The sequence below is a fragment of the Lepus europaeus genome, chromosome 13, assembly GCF_033115175.1.
Source record: "Lepus europaeus isolate LE1 chromosome 13, mLepTim1.pri, whole genome shotgun sequence".
In the NCBI taxonomy this organism is placed as follows: domain Eukaryota; kingdom Metazoa; phylum Chordata; class Mammalia; order Lagomorpha; family Leporidae; genus Lepus; species Lepus europaeus.
Window position 1 is genome coordinate 36,854,594 of NC_084839.1, and position 13,877 is coordinate 36,868,470.

The 13,877-nt window shown below is 45.1% G+C and overlaps 1 protein-coding gene across 6 annotated transcripts in view; it reads right to left on the reverse strand.

The window, feature by feature from the left end:
• SLC8A1 (solute carrier family 8 member A1) overlaps positions 1 to 13,877 on the reverse strand; it is a 412,383-nt gene that overhangs the window by 324,486 nt on the left and 74,020 nt on the right. The window contains exon 1 of one of the 6 annotated variants that reach the window (XM_062209332.1): positions 12,985 to 13,052. The exons of the other annotated variants lie outside the window; for them this stretch is intronic. The gene's annotated coding sequence lies outside the window, so the exon portion shown is untranslated. Of the gene's footprint in view, positions 1 to 12,984; positions 13,053 to 13,877 lie in introns of those variants that run through there. 6 annotated transcript variants of the gene reach the window in all.

The window sequence follows — 13,877 nt, forward strand, 5'->3', positions numbered from 1 at the left end:
ACATGTCCCCATGCAAATTAAGCAGGAAGAGAAGATTAGAGGCTGTATGTTGGTTTGCTGCCTGACCCTCTCAAATTCTGCCTTGATCAAGAGATAGGTAGTTTTATGGTACAGTTAGATCAATTCTTTACAATAAAGCCTACGCCCAGTTTTCCTTAACAACACCCATTACATCATCAATAAACCTTCAGTAAAATATCAAGAGAAACTGAATTACCTTTTTCTCATTATTTCAAGACAAAACAATCAACCCATCCCCTATTACAGACTTACAAGCCATATAGAAATGATGGTGAAAAGATGTCTAACTTTGAGTAATCCAGCCACATGTATTGAAGGGATCACAGCCCCAAGGAAGAGAAACATGTACACACTGTAAAGTGTAGAAGGAGCCTCCAGGGCAGAGAGATCTGAAGAGTAGTTAGGAAGCAGAGAGACAAGTCTCTTCTGGAAACTGTAGCTGCTTTGACTATCAAGGAAGGCCTGACTCAAAGAACAGGAACACACTGGCATTCACACCAGCTCACTGCAGTGGAAGGCCTAATTGTGTTCTTCCAATTGGTGGCTGGGGTTATAGCAAGGAACTCCTTAACTAGCCTTCATCAGGACCTGGAATTCCCTTCTATGTAATTCTTGCTGACTGAAAGCCTCAAAGCTAAGCAATTAATCTGTTTCTAAGGCAACATGAAAGCAACCATAAATCTTTGTCCACTATTGAAGCAAGCATTTCCAAATGCTTTCAGACAATGAGATGATGCTCGAGGGTGAAGATTTGTCTCATCTGACCATCCCATCTAGGGTGCCAATCACTGTCCCAGCTCACAGGCTATCAGACAAGCACAGATTTCAGGAAGGAACTCAGTTTCCATAGTGACACTCTGCTAGGACTGTCTCCTCCCTCTCCTCAAGAGAGCACTTCCTCCCCACTATTTGATAAATTGGCAAGAACCTGTAAGGGACATAAGAGGTCATGTGAGGGCTTCAAATTCTTCTGCCTCACCTTACAAAAATGTGGTCAGAATTCTGTCCTGGGAGCCAGTATTGTGGCACAGCAGGTTAAGTCACTGCTTGTGACACCAACATCCCACAGAAGCCCCAGGTCAAGTTCCGGTTGCTCCACCTCTAATCCAGCTCTCTAACGGCCTGGGAAAACCAGAAGGTGGGTCATGTGCTTGAGTTCCTGCCACCCACATGGGAGACCCAGAAGAATCTCTTGGCTTCTGCCTGGTCCAGCCCCAGGCCAGCCCCAGCCATCTGGGGAGCAAACCAGTGGATGAAAGATTCTGTCTCTCCCTAACTCTAACTTTCAAATAAATAAATCTAAAGGAGGTCCTAACATTTTTGGCATCCTCAAGGAAGAATATCTTCCTCCTCCTGTCCACACAATTAAAAGACATCTAATCAAATGCCCATCAAAAATCACTTTCACTAAAAGAGATCTTGTAAAACAGAATATCAAGAATTTAAATTTAGATATATGAACTCTGCACGCTAAGATGGAAATGTGAGTAGGAGGAAGAAAAGTGGAAAAGAGGTTCCTACCATTGAAAAATCAGTAAAGAATTCAGAGGGAAGATGCTCTAATAATCCTGGGCTCCACGTGAAGTCAGTTAGAATTGCCCTCAGATTGATTACGTCAGAGACACACAGGGTTCAAGGCCACACTCAGAAATGGTGGCAAAGATGACTCAAAGCACTGAGCAGTTGCTTTGTCACAAGTGCTGTTCTAACTGCTCTGCATACAATTATCCTGATCTTTCTGAAAAAGCTGCAAGGAAGTATTAGCATTCCCACTTTTCAAAGGAGAAATGGCTCATAAATGCAAGTTCACTGAAGTCATACAGAAGGAAGCAACAGAATTCGGATTTTAATCTGGGCACTTTGCATCGCGCCATACTCCTTTCCAACATTTCAGGCGTCTTTTGGTTTTCACCACATAGGTTAACAGTACTGCATGCTGGAGACAAAGAGCTCCAGATTTGGGGACTTAGTGTAGATAACCTTCCTTACCGTTTCTGCTCCCTACCCGAATAAATGTGTGTGGATGCCATCAGCTCATGAAGCACCTTGTAGGTTTCCCACTCCCGTCTCATGCTTCTCCACCCCCAAACTAACTTTTGTAATTACTCAAAAGCATCACCCTGAGCAAGGGAAAGATGATCCATTTGGGGGATCATTAGCTGAACTTGGAGGTCTGAAATCTATCCAAAGTCATGCAATGAACAACATTTTCCCACCTCTCTAGAAGGAAAAAAGAGAGAAAGAAATTTTAGCAAAACTAAAACATAAAGGGGGAATGGGCAGCGGATGAGAGCTGGGAAGAATTATACAGCCCTTTGTCACAAAAAGAAAGTTAATACTTTAATAATAAATCAATATTCTTTCAAGAATCACAATGCACCTTTCAAATTTTCTGTTTTGAGCTCAACTTAAAAAAATTAGACTAGTAATACAAGGAGATGCAAGAACATTCATTCATTCATTCATGGTTCTATCTGCCAAGCTTTTCTTAGTGACTCATGTGTGCCAGACAAAGTGTTTCTAAGATGAGTAAGATATCTCCAAACAAGCTCTCATTTTATTGGAGCATTACCAGGGTCAAGGAGTGAGTCTCTGTATTGGAAGACAGAACTCCTCCATTACTAGAGAATCACAGAGAAGAGAAGTTCCTGGCATTTGAATGGTGATGCTGAACATATGTGGACTGTCTAGTTCCCTGGCGAACAGACCTGGGATCTTAGGTTAATGAGGTTCCAGAAATCTCAGCGTAAGGTTCTAGAAACAAAAGTTTCAAATGTAATGAGTTCCTAGAGACAGGACTTTGGAACATCTCCTCTGGACTCTGAGTTTAGAAGCCTCCTGGTAGAAATTGGTAATTACTTCATAATTTGTTCAATATTAATCCTGAAGAGAAAATGCAACTTCTTTTTCGTCACTTGACCTTACACACTGAAAAAAATGAGGTTACATGCATGCCTCTATATCTAGGTCATCAATAAAGATTTCCTACTTAAATATATTTTCATACTACACCATTAAAATGTAGCCTTAAGAAATTTGCATACATATGTGTGCACACGCATACCCCCCACACACATACACCTTTATAAGCATATAGTGTAACTTCTCCACATTTCTTGTTCTGCAAGGAACAGATCCCACACATATTCATCAGGTACCTAATTAATGTAGCTTCCATGCACAAAGGGCCAAAACAGCACTGGGTAGACTAAAAAAAGTGATTAACGCATGGCCCCAGAACTTCATGAGTTTCTAGTCTCCCTAAGTGAGAGCTACTGAAATGACTTAAAACTAGAAGGAATGGAAAGTGCCCCAAAAGGTGGGGATTAGAAGGATGACAAAAGCTAGAGAAAGTTAGAGGATATTAAAGAAAAAAATGTAAATAAGGGCATACAGCAATGCCTCCCTAATTTCAATCAGAGCATGACCTGAGAAACTCTTTAAAATGAGGTAACTGGGTTTTATTTTCAAATATATAGGTCTAAAGGGGAAGCTCTGAATTTGGCGTTTAACAAGCACCTCAGGTGATTCTTATGTCTGTGACAGCACCACCATTTAAGCAGCACTGGCATAAAGCATAAGGACATTAAAGGAAGAAAAGAGTAGGGGGTAGAACTGGCCTGAAGGGCATGGGGTATAGGAATAGACTTGGGAGCAGAACCCTTAAATAAGGTGAAAAATGGTAGTGGCTGAACAAGTCAGACAGTAGTGTTTGTTCCCGTATCAGTGAGACATGGATGTGAAGTAGCAGATCAGATGTCCTCTCCATCTGGGCAGGACCAAAACATAAAGCCCCTTAGTAAGTGCATGTCCGAGAGGTAGCGGACTGGAGAGCAGAGGAAAATGGATCTTAGTAGGAGATCACAGGGGCTCAAACAAAAGGAGGTGAAGGCACTGGAATTAATGACGAAGTACGGATTTCATGATTTTGCTGCACAGACGGACAAGGGCTGCCGGGGTCCTACAGTAACATGCGATGGCATGTGACAGACTCGAGACCAATGGAAGTCTTTAGAGATGCAGTCAGTGTCCACACACAAGCCCTCAATAAGGCAGAAAGCATGCAGGAACCTGAACTCCAAACTGGAAGCCACGGGCAGTGAGGAAAGCAGTGCCCTCATGTTGTGGGCTCCTGACGGGCCACGCCTGCACCACCACCCCTCACTTCAGCTCGAGAGCCAGTCTTCGCAATCACTCTTTATGCTTTCTAGTCTGCCTCTTCGAACTGGGAATGTGTAATATAAAACTCAATTTCAAGCTGTGTGGTATGAACAAGCAGGCCTTTTCTTTAAAAAGAAAACACTCTTAACAAGAAAAATGTTGGTTATATGAACAGAAGCTGGCAAAATTCATCAGCTTTCTCCCTGAGTAATTAAGCTTCATCTTCCAGTAGATAGCTTTTCAGGAGACAAAAGTCCTCGCAACTTGAGGTTTATAAGTCTTTTAAATTCTCTAGCAGAGTCTCAAATCATAATCCTTGAAAGAATTAGATGTTCTTAAGAAGAGAGGTGGCTCATACAGAAATCAACAAATGACAAATGCTGGTGAGGATGTGGGGAAAAAGGTATCCTGGTCCACTGTTGGTGGGAATGTAAACTGGTACAGCCACTGTGGACAACAGTATGGAGATATCTCAGGAAGCTGAATATAGACTTACCATATGATCCAACCATTCCTCTCTTGGGAATTTACCCAAAAGAAATCAGTATCCGAAAGAGTTATTTGTGACCCCCATATTCACTGCAGCACAGTTCACAATAGCCAAGATATGGAATCAACCCAGATGCCCATTAACTGTTGACTGGATAAAGAAATCATAGTATATATGTGGTATGGAGTACTACTCAGCTGTATTGGAAAAAAATGAAATCCGGTCTTTTGCAACTATATAGATGCAACTGGAAACCATTATACTTAGTGAAATGAGCCAGTCTCAAGGACAGATATCATATGCTTTCTCTGATCCAAGGAATAGAGTACCTGAAATATAATGTATTGGAATGAAAGACACATTTTGAGATTCAATTTACTGCCCTTGTCATCTTCCATTGAGGAACAATGTTTTTTCTCTCTCCCTCTTCATACTGTTTGTTGAACTCTTCTACTTAGTATAGGGCTAACTATAGAATCAATAAGTCAACTGAAAATAGATCTTTATAAAAATTAAGAGTGGGAATTTGAGAGGGAGGAGGAGGAAGTGTTGGTGCATGGGCAGGAGAGAGGGTAGGGGGGAAGTGTCACTATGTTCCTGAATCTGTATATGTGAAGTAAATGAAACTTTTATAACTTAAATAATTTTTTAAAAAAAAAGATGTAGGAAGTGAAATTTTTTCAAAAGTTCACCCTGATAACTGTGCACTTAATAATGACCATTCATCACTATTCTGTGCTACAGATTCCTAAAGTTTCTGACAATATGCTCAGTGGTATGGCTCTAATTTAGAGTAAAAATTCACATAGAATCAATATATATTTTTTTGTTTTATTTATTTATTTTTTATTTTTTACAGGCAGAGTGGACAGTGAGAGAGAGAGACAGAGAGAAAGGTCTTCCTTTTGCCGTTGGTTCACCCTCCAATGGCCACCGCGGTAGGCGCGCTGCGGCCAGCGCACCGCGCTGATCCGATGGCAGGAGCCAGGTGCTTATCCTGATCTCCCATGGGGTGCAGGCCCCAAGGACTTGGGCCATCCTCCACTGCACTCCCTGGCCACAGCAGAGAGCTGGCCTGGAAGAGGGGCAACTGGGACAGGATCGGTGCCCCAACCAGGACTAGAACCCGGTGTGCCGGCACCACAAGGCGGAGGATTAGCCTAGTGAGCCGCGGCGCCGGCCAGAATCAATATATTTTTAAAATGGAATCAACTGGCCAGCGCCATGGCTCACTTGGCTAATCCTCCGCCTGCGGCGCTGGCACCCCAGGTTCTAGTTCCGGTTGCTACTCTTCCAGTACAGCTCTCTGCTGTGGCCCAGGAGGGCAAAGGAGGATGGCCCAAGTGCTTGGCTCCCCGCATCTGCATGGGAGATTGGGAGGAAGTACCCAGCTCCCGGCTCCTGGCTTCAGATCGGCGTAGCGCCCATTAGGGGAGTGAACCAATGGAAGGAAGACCTTTCTCTCTAACTCTGTCTCTCTCACTAACTCTGCCCAGCAAAAAAAAAAGAATCAACTTAGAAAGGAACTTGTCAAATCCTATTTAGTAGAATGAGTTTCAGTGGCTTATGGGAAAACATAAATTTTTTATGCAAATCCCTGAGCATGATTTATGAAACATAGTTTCTGTACAAAATAGGGCATCTAGTGAATGTCATTTGCAAGCCATTTATCTATATATTCACATGAATTATTTAATTGTAGGCCATATATCTATTTATATGAAGAATTATTCAATTGTTACATTGTCAATGTTATAACTATGGGAAGACTACTATTATACTGTATTTTTGTGATTGGTGAGGACTGTGAAAGATGTGACGCGTATGTCACAGAAGCAAACCTGAAAGAAGCCGTTTTAAAAAGCAGAGAAAAAAATAAAGTCAGTGAAGAAATGCTATCCATCAATTAACAAGTGAAGATAACTTCTGCCTATTAAGCCTTTGTTTAGGCAAAGATTGTTTTCCTCCATATCAATAACAAGAAAGTCATTCATATTTCAAGTGTTGGTTATAACTGGCAACAGGTGAGGTACTGGTGCTAGAACCATGAATTAGACATAGATACAATCTTTCTCCTGAGTTTATTATGTAGCTGGGAAGGCAGATTATGGATGTTAATTTAAATAATTACCAAAGACCATAATTATTAACTGTGGTCAGTTCTATGAAGGAAAAATACAGTCCCGCAAGAGTAAGCAGTTGATGGCCTGGCTGATTAGGGTACAAGGAAGGCTCTGCTGGACCAAGAACAGCTGGGCTGAAACTGAAGCAGGCAGGAGGCTGGTGCAGTGCGAGGCCTTTGGTTGACTCTAGCCATTACTTTCCTTAGCATTTGGATTGCTCACACACCTACCTTCTTAGATCTGCTGGGACAGAAGATGAAGTTTGGAAAATATTGAAGTAGCTTCTGTAATTCACATGAGACTTAGCCCTTTGAGGTCCTCTGGAGCCACGCAACTGCTATTAATTGCATCCTACCCCCGGCTGGTGACAATGTGGTGATGGAAGGCTCTCTGGTCTAAGGGCCAGAAGAACTGGGTGAGGTCTTGGCCTCAACTGACCAGTCAGGTGTCTTTGGATGACCCATTTTCTCTCTCAGCTTCATCTGGAAATTGGGGAATTCTGCTGCTAATCTGCAGCTTTGATATTCTAATCCCACACTTTGGCCTTTCAGGTCATCCAGGATATAGCACCTGTCTGCCTTCCCAGGTTTATTGTTCCTGGCAGTTCTGAGTTGCAAGATAAAAATTAAGCAAACACGCTCTACATTTTCCTTTCTCATACATTCATACCTTTCCTCCATGAGCCATCTCAGATGTCAAATCTCCCTCTATCAAGCCAATGTTATTGTTAGGAAGACCCTCAACAACCACCTAGCTTTGTGTCTATCCTAAGAGGACCCAGGCCCTGATCACTTAGACTTGTTAAAGCCAAGTATCTTAGATATGACAGAACCAGGCTCTAAAATAAGCTGTCTGATTCTAGGCCAGCTCTCTTCACACTTACACCAGGATTATCCAAGCCCACTGATGCTGCATGTGTAACTCTCACAGTCTATCATGTATATTAGGTATTGGCAAACTATGGACAATGAACCAAATTAAGACTGTCATGCATGCTTTTAAGACCTCCATTTTTAGATTTACAACTTTGATTGAAAAAAACATCTCATGTGAGTTCTGTGATATTCACAACTTTTCCATAAATAGCTTTATGGACAAAGCTCTGCCCTGAATGCATGTTTTGTGTATGGATGCTTTATTACAAAAAGAGCCGAGTAACTATGACAGACCCTATGCTCCAGAAAGCCAAACACTAAATTACCACTTATAAAACATTTTCCTAATTCTTAGTGTATGGAATTATGTATCATATTTAGGTTAATAAAAATTGCTGAATCACCACGTGTGTCAGACTTCATCTCAGATCCAACCAGGAAATTTGTTGCTCTGACTTCCCATACAGTGATACTTTCAAATTGAGCACTCCTTCTATACCTTCTAAAATTAACAGACTAATATTTATACTTTTCCTAGAACTGTCACACATGCAAGATGCCACTTCTACAAACTGGCATCACACTAGCACTTTATAGGTCACTGGTATGAGTGTTCTGAAAATAGTACAGTAGAATCCACTCAAAGGATGGCATTGTGGGGTAGCTGGCTGAGCTACTGCCTGCAATGTCAACATCTCTGTCCGGGTACCGGTTTGATTCCCAGATGCTCCACTTTTGATCCAGCTCCCTGCTAAGGCACCTGGGAAAGTAGAGGAGGATGACCCAAGTGCTTGGAACCCTGCACCCACATGGGAGACTTTGAAGAGGCTCCTCACCCCTGGTTTTGGGCTGGCCCAGCCTTGGCTATTAAGGGAGTGTTCCAAAGGATGGAAGATCTCTAGTCTGTCCCTCTCTAACTCTGCCCTTGAAATAAATCTTAAATAATTCATTTCAAAATTTTAAGGATAGCATTTTATTCCAGGGAAAATATCTTGCCAATTTTGTAGACTTAAGGCTGGATTCTCATGAAAATATCAAATTTTTGTTGTCTGTTGCTGCAGAAGTAAACATTTAGTATAGACACTGAACTTTCCCTCTGCCTGGCTACCCCACCCCCTCAACATCCTCTTTCCCAGGCACCTGGCTCCCCTTTCGCTTCCTCCATCAGAAGGGCCTCCCAGTGCACTGGCTGTACAACCACCCAGGTTCCAGCCCTTCCACTTCCTCAGCTGTCTCCTGTGTTCTGGGCCCTCAAGACATTCTACCTTCCAGTTCTTTGGACAAACCAATCCAAGTTTAAAAATGAACATATGCTAGTGGCTTCTGGGAATTAATGGCAGCTCTTTCCCAGGTAATATTATTGTACTTTAACAGAATCTTTATTCAAGTGAATGGCTCTAGTAGTGAGAATTTCACATCCTTTGTTGGCTGATGGGTAAGTGCTCTGAACTCAGGAGAGTCTTGCCCATCCTCAAGTCACTTTGTAGACTTTGTAGACTGTTACCTATGGTGCACTTGGCCTTGACTATAAAACCATTTTCTTGGGGCTGGCATTGTGGCATAGTAGGTTGCACCCCTGAGACACCAGTGTCCTATATGGATGCCAATTCATGTCCCAGCTGTCCCACTTCTGATCCAGCTCCCTGCTAATATTGGGAAAGTTGTGGAGGATGGCCCAAGTGTTTGGTCCCTTGCACCCACATGGGAGACCCGGACGAAGTTCCTGGCTCCACCTTCCATCTGGCCCAGCCCTGGCAATTGCTGCCACTTGAGGCGTGAACCAGGGGATGAAGATCTCCCTCCCCCTAGCTGTACCTTTCAAGTAAATTAAACAAAAACAAAACCTTTTCTTTCCTTCAGCTGCTGTCAGGGCTTTTCTTCTACTTTTGCTCCTCCTAAAATTGGTAAGAAAGTGTCAGCTGAAGTGAAAATGCAACTCTTTTAAATGTCTATCTTGTTATCTTACTCATTTGGCCTGTTAAAGGACAATAGCAACAGTACATTGTTTGATACAGTTTCCAGCAAGAGTCTACAAAAAAAAAAAAATACTGGAGGCAGCAAGGACTGAGCAACTGACTTCCAAGTTGATTCAACACACTAAAAGGGCCCTGGATCTCATTTGTCTTCTGAACTGCTCTTGATGAAAAAAAGCACGCCAGTAAGGCTTTACCCTAGTCATCTCCAGTTTAGAAAATGGGCTATTTATAAGCACTACCGAGAACCCAAGGGTTGATTACCTTAAGCCTGCAAGATATGAGTTGTGTAAAGTGTATTTGTGATGTGATGTGTATGAGCAGCAGGGGAAGAGATGGAGGGAAAGACACACACACACACACACACACCACAGTTGGGGGAGGAGGTCGGGGGGCAATTTCTGAAAGGAAAAAAGAATTGAAAATTATCCCATAGCACCTAATGAGGTCCCAGTGGACTAGTTCTGAGCCTAAATCAAAACCTCAAAGGCCGATGTTGAGAGCTCGGGTTCCCAGAATCTAGTCCACCCCGAGGGGTCAGAAAACACCTGACACTTACTTCCACTGATTCAAATACATCTCCAGGGAACATAAACGCCTTTGTTGAGAGAAAAGTGGAACTAGCTAGTTCAGCAACCCACTGGCCTGGTTAGTCACAATTAGTACTGAGAATTAGCGCTCAGGCTATAGACAGCTATGAGTGACGTTAGGATTCTGGAACCAAGAGAAAAGTTTAGAACACTTGCCACAAGAGGGAGCAGCAGAATTTGGTCGGATGGGAGGCTACCTGGTAGAGGTTATGAGGGGTCTAGCAGTGAGGAGTAGGAGGCTATGATGGAGGATCTAACCATAAGGTATGGATAGTGGAGGGTGTCACTGTAAGACAAGAGACTTGTTTCCTTAGTGGTCCAAGAAAAAAAAAAAAAAGCACAAAGCATACCAGGAATGAGAGGTAACAGCACGTCAATTCCTAAATTCTCAAATGCAAGGCAACATTTTATTTGCAAGCGGTATACTCACAAAAACATAAGACATGAAACATGCAACATGATATCTTAGCTGTGAGTTTTTCTTCCAGATTTCAGTTTGGACCCTGTTTATTTCTTTACTGCCAGAGCAGACCGCTTTTTACTTACACACGATTTCCCTTGTAGCATGGAGAAAGGACTCATCTCACTGAATTACCACATGAACAAAATCAAATCTTTCAGAAGTCCTTACTTTGAGGCAACCTGTGTCCAGGCTTTCATTTGCTTTCTAAAGGGGAAATGCACCTTCATTGAATCTGCAGAGCTTTTGGTATGCATTTTTGTCAAAGAAACAGATTAAGTACCAAGATGGAAGGAACCATGCACTTACTTTGCAAGATAAGTATTTTTGTCTGATAAAAAAAACATGGTAAATATAGCTTGTTAACAAATGCTGAAACTCTTAGAATATGCTGTTTCCATTTCCAAAACATAGTAAGCTTGAAAGAGCAATTAATGTAATTCCTGCTAACAGTCCTGTAGGTGTTACTGACTATCCCTCACTTTAAGTAAAATTATAAAGTTAAAGCACTGTTACTGTTCTGCCTCTTTCTTCCCTTTTGTAGTCAAAGGAGTATCTATGCCTTAGTATTAATCTAAATATACTACTACAGTAGAAACCATAAGATAGCCATGGTAACATAGATACAAAGAAGACACAGCTTTCCTATTCTTTCAGTTCATTACTCTTCCTCTAGCCCTGCTAAGCTTTCAAGACAGTGAATTAAGTCTGATTGTCAGACACTTACATCCTCTGCAAGCCCTGCAGGGCTTCACAGCGAATCCTTTACCTCTGCCCAGTTCCTTATTTGTTTTTCTAGGAATTAAATCATCCCAATTTAAATAAAAAGACAACAGCCTTTGTGGAGGGGAGGGGAGAGTCAGGGATCCTTTTGTAGTAGGTGGAGAGATCTTAGTGGAGGCGCCCTTCGATGCATTGAGTCCTTCACGCAGGCAGAATTTAGAAGATGAAAAACATTTAAGACACATCTTGCTCCTTGATGAAATAAGTGGGCCCTCCCCCACCGGCTCACTCACAAGGCCCCAAAGATGGAGTTAGCTCTCCCTTCCTTCCTTCCTTCCTCCTGCTTTCCACACCAACCGTAACCTCCCAGTTAAGCAAATCTGGCAAACCTAGAGAGCTAAATCCAAGTAACACAGGATCCGAAAGAGGAACCTAAAATTCATCATCCCCTTTCTGGCTTTGTTTTCTCATCTGAAATGAATGAAACATCTAGATTCACTTCCCTCCCTCCTTTCCTGACTTGCTGTAGGAGTAGCTTTGAGAGAAAGAACGTGTGTGTGGTGTGTTGCAGGGGAGGTATACTTTCAGGATGTCCTCCTGCCTGCTCCCCTAGCAGATCTTCACACAGGTTCTGGACGGTGACGCTCAGCTGCTCATATTTGGAGGTACCCAAGCAATGCCTTCAACCAGATCTGATCAGAAGTCTCTACCTCTCAGCCAGCTCCTCCATGCTCAGACCGCCTGTACTGTCGCCAACCACATCTGTCATCTTTAAAAAAGATTCTTCCACTACACCTCCCACTGATATCCTTTCTCTTTTTAGTCTTTACACCTCCAGCAGGACAAAGTTTGTATTGTTATCTTCACAACCACTAGTGGCTGACTAGTGAGCAGGAGAGAGGTTAGAGAGCGCCACCAAGGGAGCTGGGCTAAGGGGGTTAAACCCATACCTAGTGCCCGGCAGGACTTTCTTTCCAGTGGATACAGACACCATGCACATGGCCGTCTTCAAAAAAAAATCTTGGTAAATGTGATCACCCCTGCTCAACCTAACCACAGCCACTTCGGAGAGGGAAATACAAATTGCCAGCCCAAGCCATTCATCAAAGCACGAAAGAAGGGGTGGGGGTGGCGAGCGGAACCAAGGATGCACCTATACTGTATTTTTAGAAGGATCGCCTGGGCCGATTTGGGCTCTCAGGCGACTGTCCAGCTAGGAGACCTCCCTCTTCATTAAGGAGGAGCCAAGAAGGAGATCCTCACATCTCCGAGCACAGACATTCCCCCAGGAGCCAGCAATGCTCTTGGAGCAGATAACGCAGCGGCCAAGTTCCCCTGGAATCCCTCGGGGAGAGACGCCTGTGTGTGCAGAATCCCCCACGCTCACCGCGGCACCCCGCCCAGAGCCGGGGACCCCAAGCCCACTCCCCCTTCGTTTCTTCCTGGTCTCTCCCTCGCTGCCCCGGCCACACCTCCCTCCTCCCCGCAGTGTGGCAGAGGAGGACCCAGCTGCCTCCGGAACGGAAGGGGGTCGCAAGTGTGGCCTTGGGGAAGACCCCCGAGGTTACCGGGAAGAGCGACGTCCACGGTGTGCAGCCCGGTGGGTGGGGACGCCTGGATCCCCCGCAGCGCTGCCTGCCGGGCGGGCTTAGCTGTTGGCGCCCCGAATCCTCGGAGCGCAGCGCGGTGCAGGGTGCAGCATCTTCCCCGGAGCAGCCTTGGCTTCCCCGGCAGCCCGCACTGACAGGCGGGCGCCCTTGCCCCTGGACACACCAGCCCGAGCAGATGGACTCCAGGAGAGCGGACCCCAGAAGATGTGCAGGCGCGCACCACACACACACACACACACACACACACACACACTCTCTTCAGAAGCCCAGCTCTAGCCAGAGCAGAGGAAGTGTAGCCTTATGAACAGCAGAGGGAAAATAGTTGGCGCTATCTAACCCAATCGCTCTGCCTGCCCATCTTCAGCTCCTACCTGGCTTGGGGAGTGAATGGATTCTTCCCCGGTTCCTCCACGCTAGTCAGGAATAGGGCACACTCCCTCCTTTTAAATAGCTCCCGACCAGGAAGAGGTCGCTCCCATCTTCTGCGGGAAGCACAAAGCAGGCGGCGGCGGCGGCGGCGGGCGGACTCCGGTGCAGCGCCGGCGCGAGCAGCAGCGGCGGCGGCGGCGGGCAGCGGTGCGCGCGGGCGGGAGGCAGGCGCGGAGGCCGGCAGGCTGGGAGGGCCGGGGCCCGGGCGGCGCGCGCGCTCCCTCCCTCCCTCCCTCCCACCCTCCCGCGCACACTCGCCCGCCCGCCCGCCCGCCGCCCGCAGCCTCGCACTCGCTCGCACGCGCGCTCGGCCCCGCTGCGCCGCCGCCGCCTGCCGGCTCCCGGCGCCCTGGGAGACCACGGCGGGGTCGGCCGTGCGTTTCCGCAGCGCGGGGCGAGTGGGAAGCCCTTCCAGCCCCTGC